The sequence below is a fragment of the Ahaetulla prasina genome, chromosome 2 (genome assembly GCF_028640845.1).
Source record: "Ahaetulla prasina isolate Xishuangbanna chromosome 2, ASM2864084v1, whole genome shotgun sequence".
NCBI lineage: Eukaryota > Metazoa > Chordata > Lepidosauria > Squamata > Colubridae > Ahaetulla > Ahaetulla prasina.
In genome coordinates this window covers 197,970,949-197,993,278 of record NC_080540.1, presented here as the reverse complement: position 1 = coordinate 197,993,278, position 22,330 = coordinate 197,970,949, and the positions used below count along the sequence as shown (strand labels likewise).

The following is a 22,330-nucleotide window of genomic DNA, read 5'->3' as shown; positions in this document are numbered from 1 at the left end:
CAGAAAATTGGTATTATTCAAAATGAAGAAAATTTGGTTAAACAAATTAGAAATCAAACCCAGGGGCATATAAAGAGATTGTATAATGTGTTGATAGAAATAGATTCTGAAAGAGATTTAATAAAGGATTGTATGATAAAATGGGCACAGAATATTCAGGAACCAATAATGTTGGAAACATGGGAAAAATTTGGGTTAGAAATGTTAAATTTACGCAAGCGCAGAATTTAAGGGAAAATTTTTATAAGATGTTTTATAGATGGCATTTAGATCCTAAGAAATTATCATGTATGTATCCAGATATGCAAGCGAAATGTTGGAGATGTAATTGTGATGATGCTACATATTTTCATGTATGGTGGACTTGTAAGAAAATTAAGTCTTTCTGGATAAAAATTTGGTGGATTATGCAGAATGTTTTGAAGAAGATGATTAAGTTTCAACCACAATTTTTCCTTTTAGGGATTACGATGGATTATACAGTAACTGATACTAAATTGATTTTGAACTTGATAACAGCAGCAAGATTACTGATTGGACAGTACTGGAAGAAAAAAGAACTACCCACAATAGAAGAATGGATATTGAAAGTCTCTAATTTGGCGGAGATGGCCAAAATCTCAGCCTTTTTGAAAGACAATACTCAAGAAAAATATTTAAACGAATGGAAGAAATGGATTGACTATATTCAAAATAGATATCAGACTAAGAGATATAGACTGCCTTTGAATGAAGGACGTAATTTTTGATTTTAAAGGAGGAAGTCAGGATATGCGAAAGAGAAGGATTATAATTGTGTTAGACTTTAAAAATTTAATGTATGAATGTTAGTTTTTTTTATTATTATTATTATTATTTACATTTGTAAACACAAGCATCCAAATGCTCCTTTGTAAGCTTCTTCTTGGGCCGCTGAAGCATGTAGATAAATGCAAGTTTTGCCTTGTCCCAAAGGCAGCCATCTTCAATCCACTACTTACATATGTGAGAGCCAGCTTGGTTAAAGCATCAGGCTAAAAAGTAGAAGGCCATGAGTTTAAGTCCTACCTTAGCCATGAAAGCCAGCTGGTTGACAAAGGATCAGTCCCCCTTTCTTAACCCAACCCACCTGGTAGAGTTGTCATTGTGGGGAAAATAGGAGGGGGAAAGGATTGGATATGTTTGCCATCTTGACTTATTTGTAAAAATAATAAAGGTGGGATACAAATAAATAAATAAGACATAGACATTCATTAAAAAACAGCTATCCTCATCTGCAGCGAGATCTTTTTATATTAGAACATTTATTTCTTTTTGTAAAACTTTTCAAATAAAAAAAAGAAAAAAAGTAAAAAAAAGTAGAGTTCTTCTTACATCTGATGAACTGGTGGTAAGTAAAGGCAACAACCCAGGGACATTGCAGAAAAAAAGTGTCTCTATCACTTCTTTGTGCTGTGGATGGGTGCAAGCAATGTGTAGTATGATCCTTCAGATGTGCTAGTTCCAGTGATGGTTTCCCATCTGGCTAGGGTTGATATGAGTCAGACCAAAACTAGAGGCAACAATTGCCTTAGAGAGTGTTTTCCTTTACCTGCTAAATAAATAAATTATCTGCTTTGGAATGATTAAAACTATTTTTCATCACAAAATATAAATATGCTTTGGAGATATTTGACTGAATCATTTTATTTTTTATGTCAAGGGCCTAAAGGACAGCTTAGGCAACTGCAGTTTCTGCTCCCAAAAGGCTACGAGTCCCCAAACATGTATGTCACAGACTGCTACTCGGGAATGGCCAGCAAGTATTGTCCAACTCACAGCAGTAACCCACAACGTCTTGGACATTTGGGATATCTGTCATCAAACCAGAATCTTTTTGTTCTCTTTTCAAGACAGGTCAGGATCAAAATGATGACAACCTGCAGGATCAGAAAAAAATGTGATTAATATTATGAAGAACTATCATGAACCACAATGAAGGCATCAATAAATCTTCAATATAAAAAGTATTAAGGTACCCAACAATTCAGAGATTGATACATGTTTCACCAGCCACGTAAATCAAAACTAGGTCAGAATTCTGAGCAAGCGTTCATTCTGCAAATTCCTCCCAAATCTACCCAGTAGAATAAGTATTATCTTGCCTAGTGTCTTGGATAGAGAGAGAATTAAGGGCTTTGATAAGTCAATTATCATTTCTCTCCTGCATCTGCTGTAGGGTGGGAGAGCTCTGCTTTTCACATTTGTAAACACAAGCATCCAAATGCTCCTTTGTAAGCTTCTTCTTGGGCCGCTGAAGCATGTAGATAAATGCAAGTTTTGCCTTGTCCCAAAGGCAGCCATCTTCAATCCACTATTTACATATGTGAGAGCCAGCTTGGTTAAGGCATCAGGCTAAACTGTAGAAGGCCATGAGTTTAAGTCCTACCTTAGCCATGAAAGCCAGCTGGTTGACAAAGGATCAGTCCCCCTTTCTTAGCCCGACCCACCTGGTAGGGTTGTCATTGTGGGGAAAATAGGAGGGGGAAAGGATTGGATATGTTTGCCATCTTGACTTATTTGTAAAAATAATAAAGGTGGGATACAAATAAATAAATAGACATAGAAATTCATTAAAAAACAGCTCTCCTCATCTGCAGCTAGATCTTTTTTGATGAGAATATTTATTTATTTATTTATTTATTTATTTGATTTATATTGCTGCCTATTTGCCCATGGCGACTCAAGGCGGCTTACAGAATATATAAAACCACATTTAAAAAACAGTAAAACCGAGAACCCGGAAGTGTCACGGCGAGACGGACGGGGAAGAGCGTGCTCCGCTGAGCTTTGCGAATTCCCCGGGCCGAAAAACCGCTGTTGAGGGGTCTTCAGACTGGAACCGTCCTGTAGAGATGGTGAAGATGGAGAGGCACCTCCCTTTACCAAGACTGAGGCAACCAGAAACAAATTTGAACAGGTACAGTGATTTGAGCAAGGTGTCAAAGCTGGGTGAGTGAGCAAACACCAACTCACATGAATACTGTATTTGATATTTGAGAAAAAAAAATTGGCGGTGGAACAGCGGCTAAACTAAGAAGGAATACAAAAATTATAGAATTAAGAGAAACAGAAACACTACCCTAAGATCTGAGAAAACCTGAAACTTTTAAATTAAAGCGGAGACCTCTCAAAAAAAAGGGCGGGAGAGAAAGAAACCCTTTAAATAAAGTTGGAAAAATTTGGGACTTTTAAAACCTATTATTGGAATACAAGAAAGGGGAAGAAAGGAAGAAGAAGACGGGATACTTGGAAAAGACATGGAAATTCCCTGATCTTCCTCTTCTACTGTAAATTGGAATTAAATAAATTTGGACAATGACTTTAAATTGAAGTAATTTGGAACTAAGTGGATTACATAAAAAACTGGAATTGGACAAAGGGCAGTTTTAAACAGAAGAAACAAAATGGATACTTTTGTTAATTGTTGATTAGGTTGTAAATTCTAAAAAGACACCCTCAGGCAGAAGGGGAAATTACACTGACTAGCATTTGTGGAAAATTCCTCTGCTGAAAAGATAAGACTGGTGAGAAAACGAAAAGGAGGTTTTTCCCTGTGTGCTATCTGTCTTTGACTTTGATGATAAAAAGAAATACAATTTTGAAAATACAGAATGGCACAGGGAATAATCAAAAAATGCATATGACTTTCAGACAAGAAATAAAAGGAATAATTACAAGACCATATGGAAAACAAGAACCAGAGGAAGCTAGAACAGCACCAGAATCTACACCACATAAAGAAACCATGAAACAAGAAAGAGGACTGGAAGACAAAAGAAAAAATGTTGATGCTGAATTTTTAAATAAGGGTGAAAATCCAAATGAGTTTAAAGAGAGAAAAGATAAGATGTATAATGAAGGGGAAAATAAAAAGGCAAATAGTATAGAGAAACTAGAAGGTCACACTGGGACTAGTAATAAGAAAAAAGAAATTATTAAGAGGAAGATGAGAACTTTACAAAGAAAAATATTGCAAATAAGATTGGGCAAAAATAAGAAGGAAGAAAGGAAGAAAAGAGCAAAGAGTGGCAAAAAGGGAGGAAAAAATACAAAGTCAAAAGATTATTTAGGGATTACTGGAGAAAAGACAAAAATGGGGAAAGGGAAGAAAAGGAGAGTGGATGGAAATGCAGGACAAATAAAAAGATGGAAGAATTTTAAGAGGAGGAAGGAGAAAAAGATAAGGGGGGAGAAAATACTTAAGCAATGAGTGTGGATTTTAATATGAGAAAAGTTAATTGAAGATTATGATACATCTTTAGTTATAATGATATTGGAAAAACTACTCTGTAAAATTTTCTAAATTGAATTTTTGCTTGTTCTCTTCTCCCATTTCTTTCCTCTGGATGATGCAAAATAATTTACAAATTGTTATTGTTACACAAAAATATGATTTATGATGATGTTTAATTGGAAGATATAACAGAACATATATCAAAGGGAAATAAAAGGGTTTGAAAAGGGGGAAAAAGAAGTATAATTAGAGATAAAGATTAAAGATGGGGGCAAAAGGCAGTTAGATTTCTAAGAAGATTGTAAACAAGGAAAGGGAAAATGAGAGAAAATATATTGATGAAGGCATGGAAGGAGGGTTGGAAAATAACAAATTTGATTTGACATGTACCTAGCAGATATTTTTTTCATAAAAGATATTTTTTGTATTGTCTGTGTCTAAAAAATATAAAAAGTTTACAAAAAAACCAACAGTAAAATCATAAAGAATCAAATACATTAATGTAATAAAATCACCCCTGACAGCCCACCTCCCGCCCCAGTGACAGCCGATCATATGAGCCATTTAATGGGCTCCATCCTGCACTGGGTTCCTCAAGCCCACTGACAGAATCAGGTCTTCAGCGCCTTCTGGAAGAGAATTAGAGTGGGGACCATTCTAATCTCTGGGGGAATAATGCTCCAGAGAGAGGGAGCAACCATGGAGAAGACCCTTTTTTACCAGCCCTTCAGAGAGATATCGACCAGGTATCTCTCGGGGATGGGACCCGCAACATTCCCTGCCTCTCCACTCCAATGGGTTAGGTAGATGTGACCGGCAGTCCCTCAGATAACCTGGTCCCAAGCCATAAAGGGCTTTATAGGTGACGACCAGCACCTGGAAGCAAATCAGCAGCCAATGCAGCTCCCGCAGGAGAGGTGATATATGTGCACACCGGGGTCTGCACAAAACCGTGTGGGCCGCTACATTTGGCACCAACTGGAGCTTCTGGATGCTCTTCAAGGCCAGCCCCATGAAGAGCACATTACAATAGTCAAGACGGGAAATGACTGAGCCATGAGTGACTGTGAGTAGGGATTGCCGGTCCAGGAAAGGGCGTAACTGGCACAGAACTCGCAGTTGTACAAAGGCCCTCCTGGCCACGACTGTCACCTGCTCTTTGAGCAGGAGTCATGAGTCCAGGAGACCCCGCAGATTACGCACACGGTCTGTTTGGGGTAGTGCCACCCCATCCAAGACCAAAGATGGCAATTCTCCTTGAGCCAACGAACCCCAAACCCAGAGCCACTCAATCTTGCCAGGGTTTAGTTTCATCCCATTGCTCCCCATCCAACCCCTAACAGCCTCCAGGCACTGTCAGAGGGAGGACACGGCATCACTTAACTCACCACAGGCTGAGATATACAGCTGAGTATCATCAGCATATTGGTGATACCTCAGTCCATGGTGATGGATGATCTCACCCAGTGGCTTCATATAAATGTTGAACAGGAATGGAGAGAGTACCGAGCCCTGTATCACCCCACATAGCAGTGGGTGAGGGCTGGATCTCTCCCCTCCTATCAGCACAGACTGAGAGCGGCTGCAGAGGTAGGAAGTGAACCAGGATAGCACAAGGCCTCCCACTCATATCCCCGAAGCCGCTCCAGGAGAATACCATGGTCGATGGTATCGAAAGCCGCCGAGAGGTCAAATAGAGCAAGGATGAATGCACTACCCCCATCCCGCTCCCGCCAGAGATCATCCAAAAGTGCAAAAATATTGAGAATTGCATCTGGATTATGCATCCAGAGTCTGCCAGCTTTGGAAATCCATCTAAAAGGGCTTCCTAAAATGAATTTTATGGCGCACTCATCAATTAGGAGAATCCAAGTAATCAATAGTTGTCAGATTATTGGTCTACTTACTGATGGAATCAGCGAAAAATGTAGAAAAACCTCCACTTCAATTGAATTTTTACAAGTATCATTTTCTTGGAAAGTGTAGCTGTTAAAGAAACATGATGAAAAATACAAGATTTTTATCTGTATGTTTCATTTACAAACTGCCTTTCATACATAAGCGATCCCAGATTTTAATTTACATTTTATTTTATTTTTATTTTTACCTTATTTAGATGAAGTAGATATATAGTAACGATAACATTCCAGAACAAAAGCTTAAGAAATATTCAGCCACTGACAAAAGGGCATGCAAGTTCCTTTAATTCGAGACCTGAAACAGGTTTCGTGTCAAGGGCCAAATTCTCCAAAAGACCAGAACCAGGGCCTACTCAGAGGATTCCACCAAGGTCAATCCTGCAACACCACCTTTTATGGACATTAACCTTGATTGAGCCTCGATTCTTAATCAACGTTTGGATTTCCTTTTTTTATTATTGTTGGAGAGTTTAAGACTCTTCAGATCAACAAGATTTTCCTGTATTCATCAAGTCTCTTCCTCCTTAGCGGAAAACAATGCAAGTTAGATTTTGAAATATATGAAGAAATATACAGCAAAAGGGTACTCAAAATATAGATTTCAAAAGTTACAATGGATTAAGGGTCCAGATTGTTTGGAAGTACAGGTAGTCCTTGACATACGGCCACAAATTTATGTTGCTAAATGAAACAGTTAAGCAAATTTTGCCCCATTTTACGACCTTTCTTGTCACAGTCATTAAGTGAATCGCTGCATTTGTTAAGCTACTAACACGGTTGTTAAATGAATCTGGCTTCCTCATTGACTTTGCTTGTCAGAAGGTTGCAAAAGATGATCACATGACCCCGGGACACTCTAACCACCTTACAGTTGCCAAGCATCTGAATTTTGATTTTCCTGGCCATGGGAATGCTGCAACGGTTATAACTTTGAAAAATGGTCATAAGTCACTTTTTTCAGTGCCGTTGTAACTTTGAACGGTCATTAAATGAACTGTTGTAAGTTGAGGACTTCCTTTATAGCTTTGATTTACACTAATTAGAAATAATTATCTCACAAATGAGAAAATGTCTGTTTTGGGATTTTTATGATACGAGGAGACCTTGAAGGCTGCACACTAGAGGGAGCCACAGGATAAAGAATGGAGCAGATTTCTATACCTGACTGTATATTTTTGGCCAATCTGTTGTAAAAAAAACAACCACCACCAGATAATCTCAATAAACTGGACCGAGCATGTTGTAATAAAGTTACAGATCAAGAAGAAGCTGCAGCTGATAATTTTGAAATTGCTTTGAATTTAACTGTGGATTTGGGGATTTAACTGTGATATCTGGAGAAACATATAGATATACAAATGGATTTGATTTATTCCCTAAAGCTGGTGAACAACTCTCAGGAAATGGATGAAAAGCTATACAAAAGATTTTTGCTAAGGTCTGGAATGATTTTCTAGAAGGGATAAACAAAAGGACAAAAGTTATTCATTGGATATATTAAATCTGTTGTTTTAAACTTTAAATCTGTTAAAAGTTTTATAAGACCTATGGCTACAAAAATGAACATAAAACTAACTTGGGGCTCTTTCTGAAGGGATTAAAAAGTAACATCCTTAAGCATTCAGGGAAGATTGATCAAGTTGGTTTCTTTGATCAATTTCAGAGTTAAAAGAGGAAAATGGTTATATCTGGATTCCCTTATATTTAGAGATGATGAGAAGCTACAGGTAATCCTTGACTTATTACCATAGTTGGGAATTTCTGTTGCTAACTAAGGTGGTTGTTGTGAGTTGCACCAGTTTATGACCCTTGCCATGGTTATTAAGTGAATTACTGCAGGTTCGCCTGGTACGCCAGTTGCGCCTTTCTGGACCGGGATGCCCTATGCACGGTCACCACGCACTCGTGACGCCCCGCCTGGATTACTGCAATGCTCTACATGGGGCTCCCTTGAAGGGCATCCGGAGGCTGCAGTTAGTCCAGAATGCGGCTGCGCTGGTGATAGATGGAGCCCTCGTGGCTCCGCATAACACCCATCCTGCGCAGACTGCACTGGCTACCTGTGGCCTTCCGGTGCGCTTCAAGGTTTTGGTGACCACCTTTAAAGCGCCCATGGCATTGGGCCGGGTTATTTACGGGACCGCCTACTGCTACCGAATACCTCTCACCGACCCGTGCGCTCTAAATAAATAAATAAATAAATAAATAAATAAATAAATAAATAAATAAATAAATAAATAAATAAATAAATAAATAAATAAATAAATAAATAAATAAATAAATAAATAAATAAATAAATAAATAAATAAATAAATAAATAAATAAATAAATAAATAAATAAATAAATAAATAAATAAATAAATAAATAAATAAATAAATAAATAAATAAATAAATAAATAAATAAATAAATAAATAAATAAATAAATAAATAAATAAATAAATAAATAAATAAATAAATAAATAAATAAATAAATAAATAAATAAATAAATAAATAAATAAATAAATAAATAAATAAATAAATAAATAAATAAATAAATAAATAAATAAATAAATAAATAAATAAATAAATAAATAAATAAATAAATAAATAAATAAATAAATAAATAAATAAATAAATAAATAAATAAATAAATAAATAAATAAATAAATAAATAAATAAATAAATAAATAAATAAATAAATAAATAAATAAATAAATAAATAAATAAATAAATAAATAAATAAATAAATAAATAAATAAATAAATAAATAAATAAATAAATAAATAAATAAATAAATAAATAAATAAATAAATAAATAAATAAATAAATAAATAAATAAATAAATAAATAAATAAATAAATAAATAAATAAATAAATAAATAAATAAATAAATAAATAAATAAATAAATAAATAAATAAATAAATAAATAAATAAATAAATAAATAAATAAATAAATAAATAAATAAATAAATAAATAAATAAATAAATAAATAAATAAATAAATAAATAAATAAATAAATAAATAAATAAATAAATAAATAAATAAATAAATAAATAAATAAATAAATAAATAAATAAATAAATAAATAAATAAATAAATAAATAAATAAATAAATAAATAAATAAATAAATAAATAAATAAATAAATAAATAAATAAATAAATAAATAAATAAATAAATAAATAAATAAATAAATAAATAAATAAATAAATAAATAAATAAATAAATAAATAAATAAATAAATAAATAAATAAATAAATAAATAAATAAATAAATAAATAAATAAATAAATAAATAAATAAATAAATAAATAAATAAATAAATAAATAAATAAATAAATAAATAAATAAATAAATAAATAAATAAATAAATAAATAAATAAATAAATAAATAAATAAATAAATAAATAAATAAATAAATAAATAAATAAATAAATAAATAAATAAATAAATAAATAAATAAATAAATAAATAAATAAATAAATAAATAAATAAATAAATAAATAAATAAATAAATAAATAAATAAATAAATAAATAAATAAATAAATAAATAAATAAATAAATAAATAAATAAACTTTATGGCTCCAGTAAAACTATTGGCATCCTTCAGTTTCGAAAGACTATGGTATCGTGCTCTGGAAACAGCATCTAGTGTGGCTAAAAAGGCCAATTCGAGAGTGGCAATCCCTTCCACGCTGAGGGCAGATACATTCTGTCCCCTGCCCAGCCCCCAGATTTCGCTGGTTCCGGGATTGCCTCTTTGCCTCAACCTGCTGAACAAATGTCTCTTCGAATTGGAGAAGGCCATGCTGCATCTTTAGCCTCCAAGCTGAACAATCGGAGGTCAAGGTTTCCCAGTTGTTAATGTCCATTCCCAGGGCCTTTAGGTCCCTCTTGCAGATATCCTTATATCGCAATTGTGGTCTCCCTCTGAGGCACTTCCTGTCGTGTCCCACTCCTCCGCTGACGACCGGGTCAGGGAAATCCGAATCAGGCATGCCTCTGCAGCTCTGCCAAAGTCCTAGCAAAGTCCTAAAGGCAGGCAGGAGACCAGAAAGTGACTTCAGCAAGATATGTTAGACTTTGCCTGACTCAGAGAATGCCAGAAAGCAGATCCTTTATATAGGCCATGGGGTGTGGCTCCATGACTCAGCACTTATCCAGGTCTGTCCCTCCCTTCCTTCTGTCGCCGCCGCCTATCAATTCTTCTGAAGCGAGGGTCACTCCAGTCGGCAGCTGTTGGTAATTGACCTTCCTCAGGCTCACATGCTGTGGGGAAGGGGGAGGGGTCTAGTTGCTCCGTTTGCCTGGGCATGGAGCCAGAGCTGGGGGCTGGAGGTACTTCTTCCTCCTCAGCCTGTCTGGGCATGGAGCCAAGGCTGGGGCCGGGAGGCATACTAGGACATTCCTCAGCGTTCGGAAACAGATAAGAAGGCCCCGGCTGCGGTGAAAGCAGGCGAGACACAACACTTCCCCTGCACTAATTCTCCATACAGGAGATCTTTCAGAATCTGACCATCAGCCATTCACATGACATGCCCAAGTCAGCGTAGACGTCGCTGTTTCAATAGTATATACATGCTAGAAATTTCAGCACATTCCAAGACTGCGCTATTTGGAACTTTGTCCTGCCAAAAATACGTCAGAGACAGCGCATATGAAAGGTGTTCAACTTTCTCTCCAGCCGTGCATAAAGGGTCCAAGATTCACTGCAGTACAAGAGTGTGCTCAGGACGCAGGCTCTATAGACCTGGATCTTTGTATGTTCCGTCAGCTTCTTATTAAACCATACTCTCTTTGTAAGTCTGGAAAATGTGGTGGCCGCTTTACCAATACATTTATTCAGCTCAGTATCTAAAGAAAGAGTGTCAGAGATAGTTGAGCCGAAGTACACAAAGTCATGGACGACCTCCAGTTCTTCTGCAGAGATTGTAATATGGGGAAGTGAATCCACGTCCTGACCCATGACTTGTGTTTTTTCAGGCTGATTTTCAGTCTTGGCAGGCCTTGCTAAAACTGTCCATAATTTGTTGAAGGTCTTCAGCAGAGTGAGCAGTGACGGCAGCATCGTCAGCGAAGAGGAAATCCCGTAAGCATTTCAGCTGGACTTTAGACTTTGCTCTCAATCTAGAGAGATTAAAGATATCTCTCAAAATACCCACTGTTGCAGTTCCAAAATCATGTTTAAGCATGATGGCAAAAAAGGTCCCGAATAAAGTTGGCAGGAGGACACAGCCCTGCTTCACTCCACTTCGAATATTTCTTTTATTTATTATTTATTTTATTTGTCACAACAGTATATATAAGCATAAGCATGAAAATAACTATATAATATATAAGCATATATATGAGCATAAGTATGTGATAACTATATTAATTGGATATAATGAAAGGAAACAATAGGACAGGAATGGTAGGAACGTTTGTGCTCTTATGCATGCCCCTTATAGACCTCTTAGGAATGGGGTGAGGTCAATAGTAGACAGTTTTTGGTTAAAGCTTTGGGGGTTTTGAGAAGAGACCACAGAGTCAGGTAGTGTGTTCCAAGCACTAATAACTCTGTTACAGAAGTCATATTTTCTGCAATCAAGATTTAAATGGTTAACATTGAGTTTAAATCTATTGTTTACTCTTGTATTGTTATGATTGAAGCTGAAGTAGTCTTCAACAGGAAGGACATTGCAATAGATGATTCTATGAGTTAAACACAGGTCCTATCAAAGGCGGCGGAGTTCTAAGTTTTCTAAATTTAAGATTTTAAGTCTGGTGACATAAGGTATTTTGTTGTATTCAGAGGAGTGGAGAACTCTTCTTGTAAAATATTTCTGGATACGTTCAATTGTATTGATGTCCAAAATGTGGTATGGGTTCCAGACAGGCGAGCTGTATTCAAGAATTGGTCTAGCAAATGTTTTATAAGCTCTGGTTAGCAGTGTAGTGTTTCTGGAGAAGAAGCTACGTAACATTAGGTTTACAACTCTTAAAGCCTTTTTTGCGATGTAGTGGCAGTGGGCTTTGGCACTTAGATCATTGGATATGAAAACTCCAAGGTCTTTAATAGGGTTGGGGTCATCTGTAAGATAATATCCATCGAGTTTGTATTTAGTGTTTAGATTCTTTTTTCCAATGTGTAAGACAGAGCATTTGCTGGTTGAGATTTGGAGTTGCCAAGTTTTTGACCACTGTGACACAAAGTCAAGGTCTTTTTGAAGGGTAGCTGTATTGTTGGTAGTATTGAATAGTTTAACATCGTCAGCGAAGAGAACACAATTACTTTGAATATGGTCACAGAGATCATTAATGTATAATATAAAGAGTGTTGGTCCAAGAACACTGCCTTGGGGAACGTTGCTATTGACAGGAACAGGATTTGATAGGGCACTGCCTATTTTGACCACTTGTTGTCTGTTTGACAGGAACACTGTTATCCAGTTGTGGAGGGGTCCGGAGATGCCGTAGGATTTTAGTTTTAGGAGAAGTTTGTCATGTACCACTGAGTCAAATGCTTTACAGAAGTCTATGTAAATTGCATCTATTGTTTTGCCTTGATCAAGATTTGTAGTCCACATGTTTTTGCAGTGAAGAAGTTGTAAGTTACATGATTGTTTTTTTCTGAATCCAAATTGTTTATTTGAGAGTAGATTGTTTGTTTCTAGATGGAGGGTAATGGATTGGTTGATGATAGATTCCCTAACTTTACAGGTGACACTGCATAGGTCTGTAATTTTCAACTAAGCTGGAGTCTCCTTTTTCGGGGGGGAGTCGTTGCCCCGATGGAGAAGGTACGCAACTTGGGCGTGCTCCTGGATGGTCGGTTGTCCTTTGAAGATCATTTGACGACCGTCTCCAGGAGAGCTTTTTATCAGGTTCGCCTGATCCACCAGTTGCGTCCCTTCCTGGACCGGGATGCCCTATGCATGGTCACTCATGCTCTCGTTACCTCTCGTCTGGACTACTGCAATGCTCTCTACATGAGGCTCCCCTTGAAGAGCACCCGGAGACTTCAGCTAGTCCAGAATGCGGCTGCGCGGGTTATTGAGGGAGCGGTTCGAAGCTCCCACGTAACACCTATCCTGCACAGACTGCACTGGCTCCCTGTTGTTTTCCGGGTGCGCTTCAAGGTATTGGTTACCATCTTTAAAGCGCTCCATGGCTTAGGACCAGGCTACTTACGGGACCGTCTACTGCCAGCCTCTATCTCCCAGCATCCGGTGCGTTCCCACAGAGAGGGACTCCTCAGGGTGCCGTCAGCCAAACAATGTCGACTGGCGGCCCCCAGGGGGAGGGCCTTCTCTGTGGGGGCTCCTACCCTGTGGAACGAGCTTCCCCCCAGGCTTCGACAACTACCTGACCTTGGGACCTTTCGCCGCGAACTTAAAACCTATTTATTCCGTTTGGCTGGACTGGCCTGATTTTAAATTCTAAATTTTAAATTTTAATTGTGGGTTTTAAATTTCTGTAATTTTTATGGGGTGTAATGTTATTTTAAATTTTCTGGCAAATTTGAATCAGTTTTTTAAGGGTTGTTTTAAGTATGGTGTATGTTTCTGTTTGTATTTTATTTGCCTGTTCACCGCCCTGAGTCCTTCGGGAGAAGGGCGGTATACAAATTAAAACATTATTATTATTATTATTATTATTATTATTATTGAAGACAGGGATGACCGTGACTAGTGACCAAAGTTTGGGAAGGGAACCGGTCATGAAGGCTTTTCCAAAGATTATGCTTAGGGGTTCTGCTATATATCAAAGGAATCTGATGTTAAGCCATCAAAAACTACAGTGCCCTTCATTTCATCATGAAAGGAGCTGATGATGTTGAGGAGCTGAGGTGGACATCCAATCTTGGGGAGAATTTTATAAAGGCCGTCCCTGCTAACCAAGTCGAAAGCCTTCGTAAGATCTATGAAGGCTACGAAAAATGGCTGTCTTTGTTCCCTGCATTTCTCCTGCAATTATTTAAGGGAAAATACCATGTCAGTAGTGGACCTGTTGGCTCGAAAGCTACACTGTGATTTTGGATCAACTCTCTCTGCAAGTACCCGGAGCCTCTTCAGTACGACATGGGGAAGCAGCTTTCCTACAACACTAAGAAGAGAGATGCCTTGGTAGTTGTTACAGTCACCCCTGTTACCTTTGTACAGTGTGACGATATTTGCATCCTTCATGTCTTGTGGTACTCCACCTTCCCTCCAACAAAGACAGAAGATTTCATGCAGTTCAGTGAGGATGTTCTCTTTGCAATGCTTCAGAACTTTGGCAGGGATGTTATTTTTCCCGGATGCCTTGCCAGAGGCAAGGGAGTCCAGGGCTGCATTTAGTTCTTCTAAAGTTGGTCCACTGTCAAACTCCTCCAAGACAGTCAGGTATTTGATGTTATTTAATGCATCTTCAGTTACCACACTTTCTCTGAAATATAGCTCAGAGTAGTGCTGCACCCAGTGTGCCATCTTGCTGTGCTCGGTCCTGGATAACCACACCTGTAGCAGACTTCAGAGGGGCAGATTTCTTCTGTGTTGGACCTAAGGCCTGCTTGATGCCATCATACATCCCCTTGATGTTGCCTGTGTCAGTTGCTATCTGGATCTTGCAGCCAATAATCGTTAGCACATTTCCAGGCGGTCTGTTGGAACCTGTAGGTTGCGCTCACTGGGACAGTCTTTATATGCAATTAGAGCTCTCCTTTTTTCCTCGATGGCGGGCATCAATTCCTTCGAATGGGCTTCAAACCAATCTGCTGTCTTTCTGGTCTCCTTACCAAATATTGACAAGGTGGTGTTATAAACAGCATTCTTGAAATATTCCCATTGCTCAGATGCATTTACTTCAGTCGGGCCTGAAATTCCTCCACTTTGCCCTGATTGCGGGTCTTGTTGATGTTGATTCGTGGTCTTCCTTCCTTCTTGATGCAATCTCTTTGTTTGCAGTTTAATTCTGCTGCACACCAAGGAGTGATCTGTATCGCAATCAGCACCCTGATAGCTGCGTGTGATTGTAATATTGGGGAAGTTTGAGGGCCTGGTAAGAATCAAGTCAAGCTGGTGACAATGCTTCGATCTTGGATGTCTCCAAGAGACTTTGTGTTGAGGCTTTGTTTTAAAGTATGCATAGCTAACGCAAAAACCATAGTAGCAGCAAAACTCCAGCAGGCATTGGCCATTTTCATTCATCTTCTCGATGCCGAACTGACCTAAACAAGTGGGCCAAGAACTATAATCAGTTCCGACTCTGGCATTAAAATCGCCAAGGATAAACATTCCAGGTGCCCAACTTTAGGGCTAAAGTTTTCTTATGTTTATTGCATGGTGCAAAGTTATCGATCTGCTTGTCGGCTTTGACCCTAAATCCCACGCACCCTGTGAGGTTAGAAGACCGTGGCGAGGCAGCACCTTACTGGCTGGGGGCTGCCCAGCTTAAGGCGGGCAGTAGCTGCCCAATGAGGTACAATGACCTCTCCCACCGACGAAAGTGGCCTCTGGCATCACACTCTACGCCAATCAAACAAAGACTTATAACTGGTATATTATTTGGAGTATTCACATACTTATTTCAAGGCGCAGAAATGGCATTTATTATGTAAGTGACACCATGAAGCTTTCAGCAAGATACAATGGCAGAGCAATCAAAAGGAGATGATTTGCATTGGATGGTATCTATGACTAAGAGTGGCACAGAGCTACTTCTCAGTGTAGAACAAACATATTCTTTAGAATTTGGCAATACAGCTGAAAGGCTCATGACTTGTTTCCTAGCCTCTCAAACTTCCTCAGTCCTACCTGAACAGAAACTGAACATTCCTCTTCAACATAACAGTTTCATTTTCACTGACAATGCTAATAATACCAGAAGGCTTTTTAATTTGATTCTCAGGGAGAAAAGAGGCATTTTGGCAGTTACCCATTTCTTCCATTAAAGATGTTTTCTATATATTCAGTTATGTGTGAGAGGTTGTCCGTGTATGTGTGTACAGCGGTGTGTGGGAGAAATATGTGTATTTTATTTTATTAAGAAAATGTATATAGCTGCCCAACTTACAATAGGTGATCCTGGGAGGCTTACAACATTTTTTTTTTTAATTGCATAATAAAACCCATAATAAAACCCTTACTCCACTGTCCATGGCAGCAACAGCACAATGAAATCAACTAAGTGATCCATTTCCATTGCAGCTTGAACTAGTCGATCCTTCCCTATTTGAGGCCATCATTTTAGAATAGGAATTGACTTTTCCAAGATGGAATCCAAGATGAAAATTGACTTTTCCAAGATGGAATCCATTTTTCACATTTGTGATGATTGCAGCATCCCCGTGGCCACGTGTTCAAAATTTCTCCAGAACCTGTCAGAACCTGCTGGATTTCACCCGTTATAAAACCCACTTAAATGTTTCACTTAGGAACATAAATGTTGAGCACAATTGTGGTTGTAACTTCAGAACTACTTGTATCCTTCTTTCATAATTATAATTATGAAATAATTTTCCTGGTCTTCAATGAATTGGTGCTATGCATATCCTATTATCTTTAAATTATCTGGGTTTTGCTAATTGGGTAACTTGTTTTTCAAACTCTTTCTTCTAAAAATTAGTCTTCTGTAAATCTTCGGTTTTAGGCTTTTAAATAGGATCTCTTGGATTGTATCAGGAGCCAGACTAATAGAATAGAATAGAATAGAATTTTTTATTGGCCAAGTGTAACTGGACACACAAGGAATTTGTCTTGGTGCATATGCTCTCAGTGGGGGAAACACTGTTTTAACCCTGGTATGGCTAAATTTTAGCCTGTCTCATCATGGGCTAAGAATGGAATTAAGGCAGTCAAGAGGCCCAGCAGAGAAAGAAAAAAAAAACAGGTGTGCCAGAGCATATTCATGGGCCAAGGGAAGGCCCAAGCCTAGGGTTTTCCTGGACGATAGTCAAAAGACTTGGCCTGACTTCAAATAGAGGCAGGAGCAGCGCATCGAATATCACACTAGAGAGTGCTGCATTTTGATAGTGGGAGAAAACTCCAAGTCTCTTTCTGACAGCCCTTCTCCATCTTTCCTTAAAAAAAAACCTGTTCCCTCCATTAGGGAGAAACCTAGGAAAGAGTTAAAAGGCTCTCCCCCCCTCCCCTAACTTGTTTCAATTACACGCAAAGGGTGGGTGGGGAAAGAGAGAGGCAGAGAGAGAAGCAACAGGAGTGAATATCCTCCCCTCCGCTTTTATTTGGTAATGGCGCGCTGACCATTTAGCCAGATCTCAACTCCGCATCCTTTGGAGATTTGGGAGGCGATAATTTTTCCCCCCTCGCTTTTCTCTCTAACCTCCCCACTCCCTCAACTTCGTTCTTTAACCGGGAGGGGAGGCCGTGGGGATGAGGCGTTTCTTGCTTCAGCTGCACAAGTGGCCTTAAAGCGCTGCCCACCCCGCTCAGCCCCGAACCCGACAGCAGAGTGAAGCCTCCCCCCAAGCCTTCAATGTCCGGGCCGCGCGAACTCCACCCAAGAGATACAAAGAAGCAGATTGGAAAGGACCGGCTGCAACTCGCGGCGTGGTCTTCCGTCCCAGCTTTTTCCACTAACGGAAAACCGAGCCCACTATCTAAGTTTACTCCTCACTAGATCTGCCTCGGTCGCAACGTCCACTTACTCGAACTCGTAGTCGTCGCCCATGGTTTTGCAGAAGGCGGCTGGACAAGGAGATGCAGGATTGCAAAGGGAGACTCGGACAGATTAGTCCGAAGTTGGTGCGCTCTCCGCTTCAAGCTCCTGCTGCGTTCCTTACGTTCAAATTGTTGCTTCGGGCGGGCTGCCAGTCAGCCGAAAGAAGCTAGCGGGCCTTAGTCACGTATCTTTGATGAAAGCGATTTCCTCTTCCCTCCGCCCGCTGTGATTGCAAGGCGAGTTAATCCCCGGGAGGAATCGGGAGAAGGGTCTGGCTGCTTCTCCTCGGGCACAGAGGCGCTCCCGCGCGGGGTGGAGGGGGAGAGGACACGGGATCCCTCCTGCAGATATGCCTTCCCCAGCATGGGGCCTCCAGATGTGTCCGGCTGCAACACCCATCATCCCCAGCCACGTACAAATCGTTGTGAACGGTCTCAGCAGGATGGACAATTTTTTATTTTCTTTTTTTACTTAGTGGGTCTAACTAAAAATCAAAACATACGCACACAGTCTCATTCGAGCGCGCCAAAATAAAGATTGCAGAACGATAACAACGAAACCAAATTTTTAAGGAAGTGTAAAGTTGGAAATAAGAGGGATGGATGGCGTCTAGCAGGAATTTCAACCAACTTTTTTTAATTGCTTTTAAATATAATAACAGAAAAAGGAATATAAAAAAAATACAATTTTCTTTAACTAAACCTTTTAAAAAGTGAAAAAATAGAAGAATGCAAAGTATATTGTAAGAGTTATAATTCTGTATAGATATATCTAAATATTATTAAAGTACATATATATTTATTTCTAACACATTTGTAGAATGTATCATTCATCTTTAACCTACAGTATAAATGAGTTTCATATTTGTCCATACAAAGTCTACATCTAGAGGCAATTTGTTGATAGGTGGCAAGTGTAATCAAGTCTTCATTCAGTGAATGGACCATATATTTATCTTTCTACTGCTACAGTATCAGTCTCTTGGCTATAGCAAGGCAAGGAGTATCCATTTATATTATTCAGTTGTCAAATTCCATGTCATAGGTAATGTAATTCAAGAGAATGTTATCTTCTGAAATGTTAGCATTTGTTGCACGCACACATTTTTATAATCTACTATTTTCCCAAAATAGGACATTGTGAAAACATGTGCTTTAAAAAAGCATTATCCTTATTACATCTCCAATTAAATGCTTGCTTAGACAGACCTTTTCCTATAAGTTTAAAATATATATGTGTGTGTGTGTGTGTGTGTGTGTGTGTGTTTTCTGAGGTTTTCGGGGGGGGGGGGGTGTATGTAGGTCTTTGGTTATTCGGGTTTTCTCCCGCGTAAAATTGGAAGTGTCTTGGCGACGTTTCAACAAAGTCTCATTCGTCATCTTCAGGCTTCAGCTTCGTGCTTCTGGGAGCAATGTGTGATTGCAGCTGTTTCTTCCTTTTTAACTCAATCAAAAAAGAGGAACCAACTTCTTCCCTGGTCCAACACCTTAAAGCCACAGGACATAAAATTGACTTTAAAAATACCAGAACTATCGCCAAAACTGAACACTTTAACAACAGAATAATCAGAGAAGCCATCGAGATAGAAAAACGCCCACACAGCATGAACAAACGAGATGATACCTCCCGCCTACCAGCCATTTGGAAACCCGCCCTTATTGACAAACGAGTCCTTAACACGAGGAATGACACCAGACCCACACTCACGAGGTCCACACAGGATGTCACCACCACACATCCACCCAGAAAGCAGACCCAAACCCACACTGATCAGGAAGCACGACCAAGGACCAGAAGCCAGACCGCAGCTGCAACATTAGCCATTTCAATCCATACATGCAGCAGACTGACACCCACTACGAAGATGTAGCACGACCACGACGCCAAACAGCAGCAGTGCAGACTTCTCTTTAAACACCAGTACACCACCAGTATATCTAGGGAATCTTGATTGGACTGGGTTTCCTAGTCAAATATAAAACCAAATCTAATACTGAAAGATGTGCATGAACCCACAGTTGTACTTATTAACCATGTGTTGTTGAACAGTACATGTACTGCATTTTTACAACTATTAATGAATCTTTTTTATTTAATAGGTTTATTAAACTTATATACAATTCCAATTAGCAAATAATTCTGAGCAGCTCATACACCTCTTTCAGTAGTCAAGACATAATGACACAAACTGAAAATAACAACTGCAATAATATTCAACTTAAAGAAAGAAAAGCTAGGATTGGAAAAGCAGAAAGCTTTTTACCCTAACTCACAGGCTAATTGCTATATCCTTTTACCAAACAACAGAAACACAGGGCACTGGTCTCTGGAATATTATTTCAAAGAAAGAGGGCAGCATTCTAGAAGGCATGCCCTGAGGTCCCTATAGAATAGATGATATTCCATAATGTCATGTATATACAGTCACTTGTCTTGGCCCTTATGTTCATGATTTTATCTGTTAATGTTGTTTTTTTATTTGCTGTGTTTTTACATATTCTTTTAGTGTTTTTTCAATGTTTCTATATTGTAAGCAGCCCAGAGTCATTGGATACACCAGAGGTTCCCAATCTTTTTCGCCCGCGGCTCCCCCGGAAATCCGACCTGCAACTGCGCATGCGCACCAGACGCGCCCGCGGCTCCCCGGAAATCCGACCTGCAACTGCGCATGCGCACCAGACGCCCCAGAAATGGCGCATCAGCGCCGGACCCAGCGGGCGCAGATATTCAGGCGCCCATGACGATATAGCGTGCTCCTGGGGAGCCGCTCACCAGTTTGGGAATCACTGGGATACACGATGGAAGGCAAATAAATTTTATGAATGAATGAATGAACTCTAAAATCACCCAGCTTCTTTAATGGGTTGATTGAATGGGGCACTGAATACACTAAGATCCTGAGCCATAAAGGGCTTTAAAGGTTATAATCATCACCATGAATTGCACTAGGAACAAGAGATAATCAGTGCAGTTCTCAAAATAGATCTGTTACATGAGTAATTTAAAATTACTCATATATTTTTTTTATATTTTTAATTATATAATTTAATTATATAAATAATTATTCATATAATTAAATATAATTATATTATATTAATATAAAATATTAATAATTAATATTATTATTAAGATATATTAATATATTATATATTATAATATATAATATATTAATAATAATATATTATTTATTAATATAATATAATATAATAATAATTAATATTAATATTAATTACTTTAATTAAATAATTTAATTAATTAAAATATAATTAAATAATTTAATTATATAAATAATTATTATATATAATTTATAATATTTTTTATATTTTTAATTTAAATTAAAAAAGCTTTAATTGCAATAATACTAGAGCAACCAATAGATTTAAACTTAATGTCAACCGCTTTAATCTAGATTGCAGAAAATATGACTTCTGTAACAGAATCATCAGTGCTTGGAATACTTTACCTGACTGTGGTCTCTACCCATAATCCTAAAATCTTCAACCTAAAACTGTCTACTATTGACCTCACCCCATTCCTAAGAGGATCATAAGGGGCGTGCATAAGCGCACAAACGTGCCTACCGTTCCTGTCCTATTGTTTTTTTCTTTTCTTCTTCCTATATATATGCTTATACCTCCTTATATTTACTCATATATGTGTTTATATATTATATAATCTTTTTGTATGATACCTACATATATTGTTGTGACAAAATAAATAAATAAATAAATAAATAAAAGTAAATGAACTACTGCCCATAACTCAAGTCAATTGATTTTGGATCAATTCTAGCCTCTCAAAGGGAGCCCCATGCAGAGCTTACTGCAATAATCAAAAGAATTCTTGGTCAAGAAATAAGTGATTATAAGAAAGGCACCTTGAGCCAAGAAAAGCCATAACTAGTGCACAAGATACAACAGTATAAAGGCTCCTAACTATGGTTAGTATAGGTCCAGTAGATATTTTGGACATAGGAAGGAAAGAAGCAAAGAAGAAATGTTTGAAGTTATTGAATCAGATTTATGTGACCACCCATGTTAAACTAATAACGGAAATTTGATGTTGTTTTCATGTACCAAAACAAAGTTCCCCAACTTTTTTCCACTGTGTATCCATTGGTCCCATGGGGAAAACTTCTGGGAGACCATGAATTCCAGTTCCACTTCAGGCATGCTGGATGACCTTGGGCCAGTCCTTCTCCCTCTGCCTTAGAAAACAAGTCATGGCAAACCACTATTAGGACAAAAAAACTTGCCAGAAAAATTGCAACAACTAGTCCAAGCAGTTGCCAGGTGACACTGATGCACAATAACAACCTAATAACAAAATTCATCAAAATGCAGACATGATCCAGATGCTCCAGATGATGATCGTGCAAGATGGTGTTCGTTGATCCGAAAAGCATACCCTGCCCCTGCAGGAAAAATACTAGGAAAATAGAGGAGGGGGGGAGTGAGAGGAGGGGGAGAAGAAGGAGGAGGAGGAGGAGGAGGAGGAGGAGGAGGAGGAGGAGAAGAAAAGAAGAAGAA

At 38.1% G+C, this 22,330-nt stretch overlaps 1 long non-coding RNA gene across 1 annotated transcript; it reads right to left on the bottom strand.

Annotated features, from left to right (window-relative positions):
• Window positions 1–1,463: 1,463 nt before the first annotated feature.
• LOC131191646 (uncharacterized) lies at window positions 1,464–18,122 on the bottom strand. The gene is made up of 3 exons (XR_009153549.1): window positions 17,788–18,122; window positions 6,163–6,241; window positions 1,464–1,898 (listed from the first exon to the last, which is right to left on the bottom strand). It is a non-coding gene; the product is annotated as an uncharacterized LOC131191646 (long non-coding RNA).
• Window positions 18,123–22,330: the final 4,208 nt, after the last annotated feature.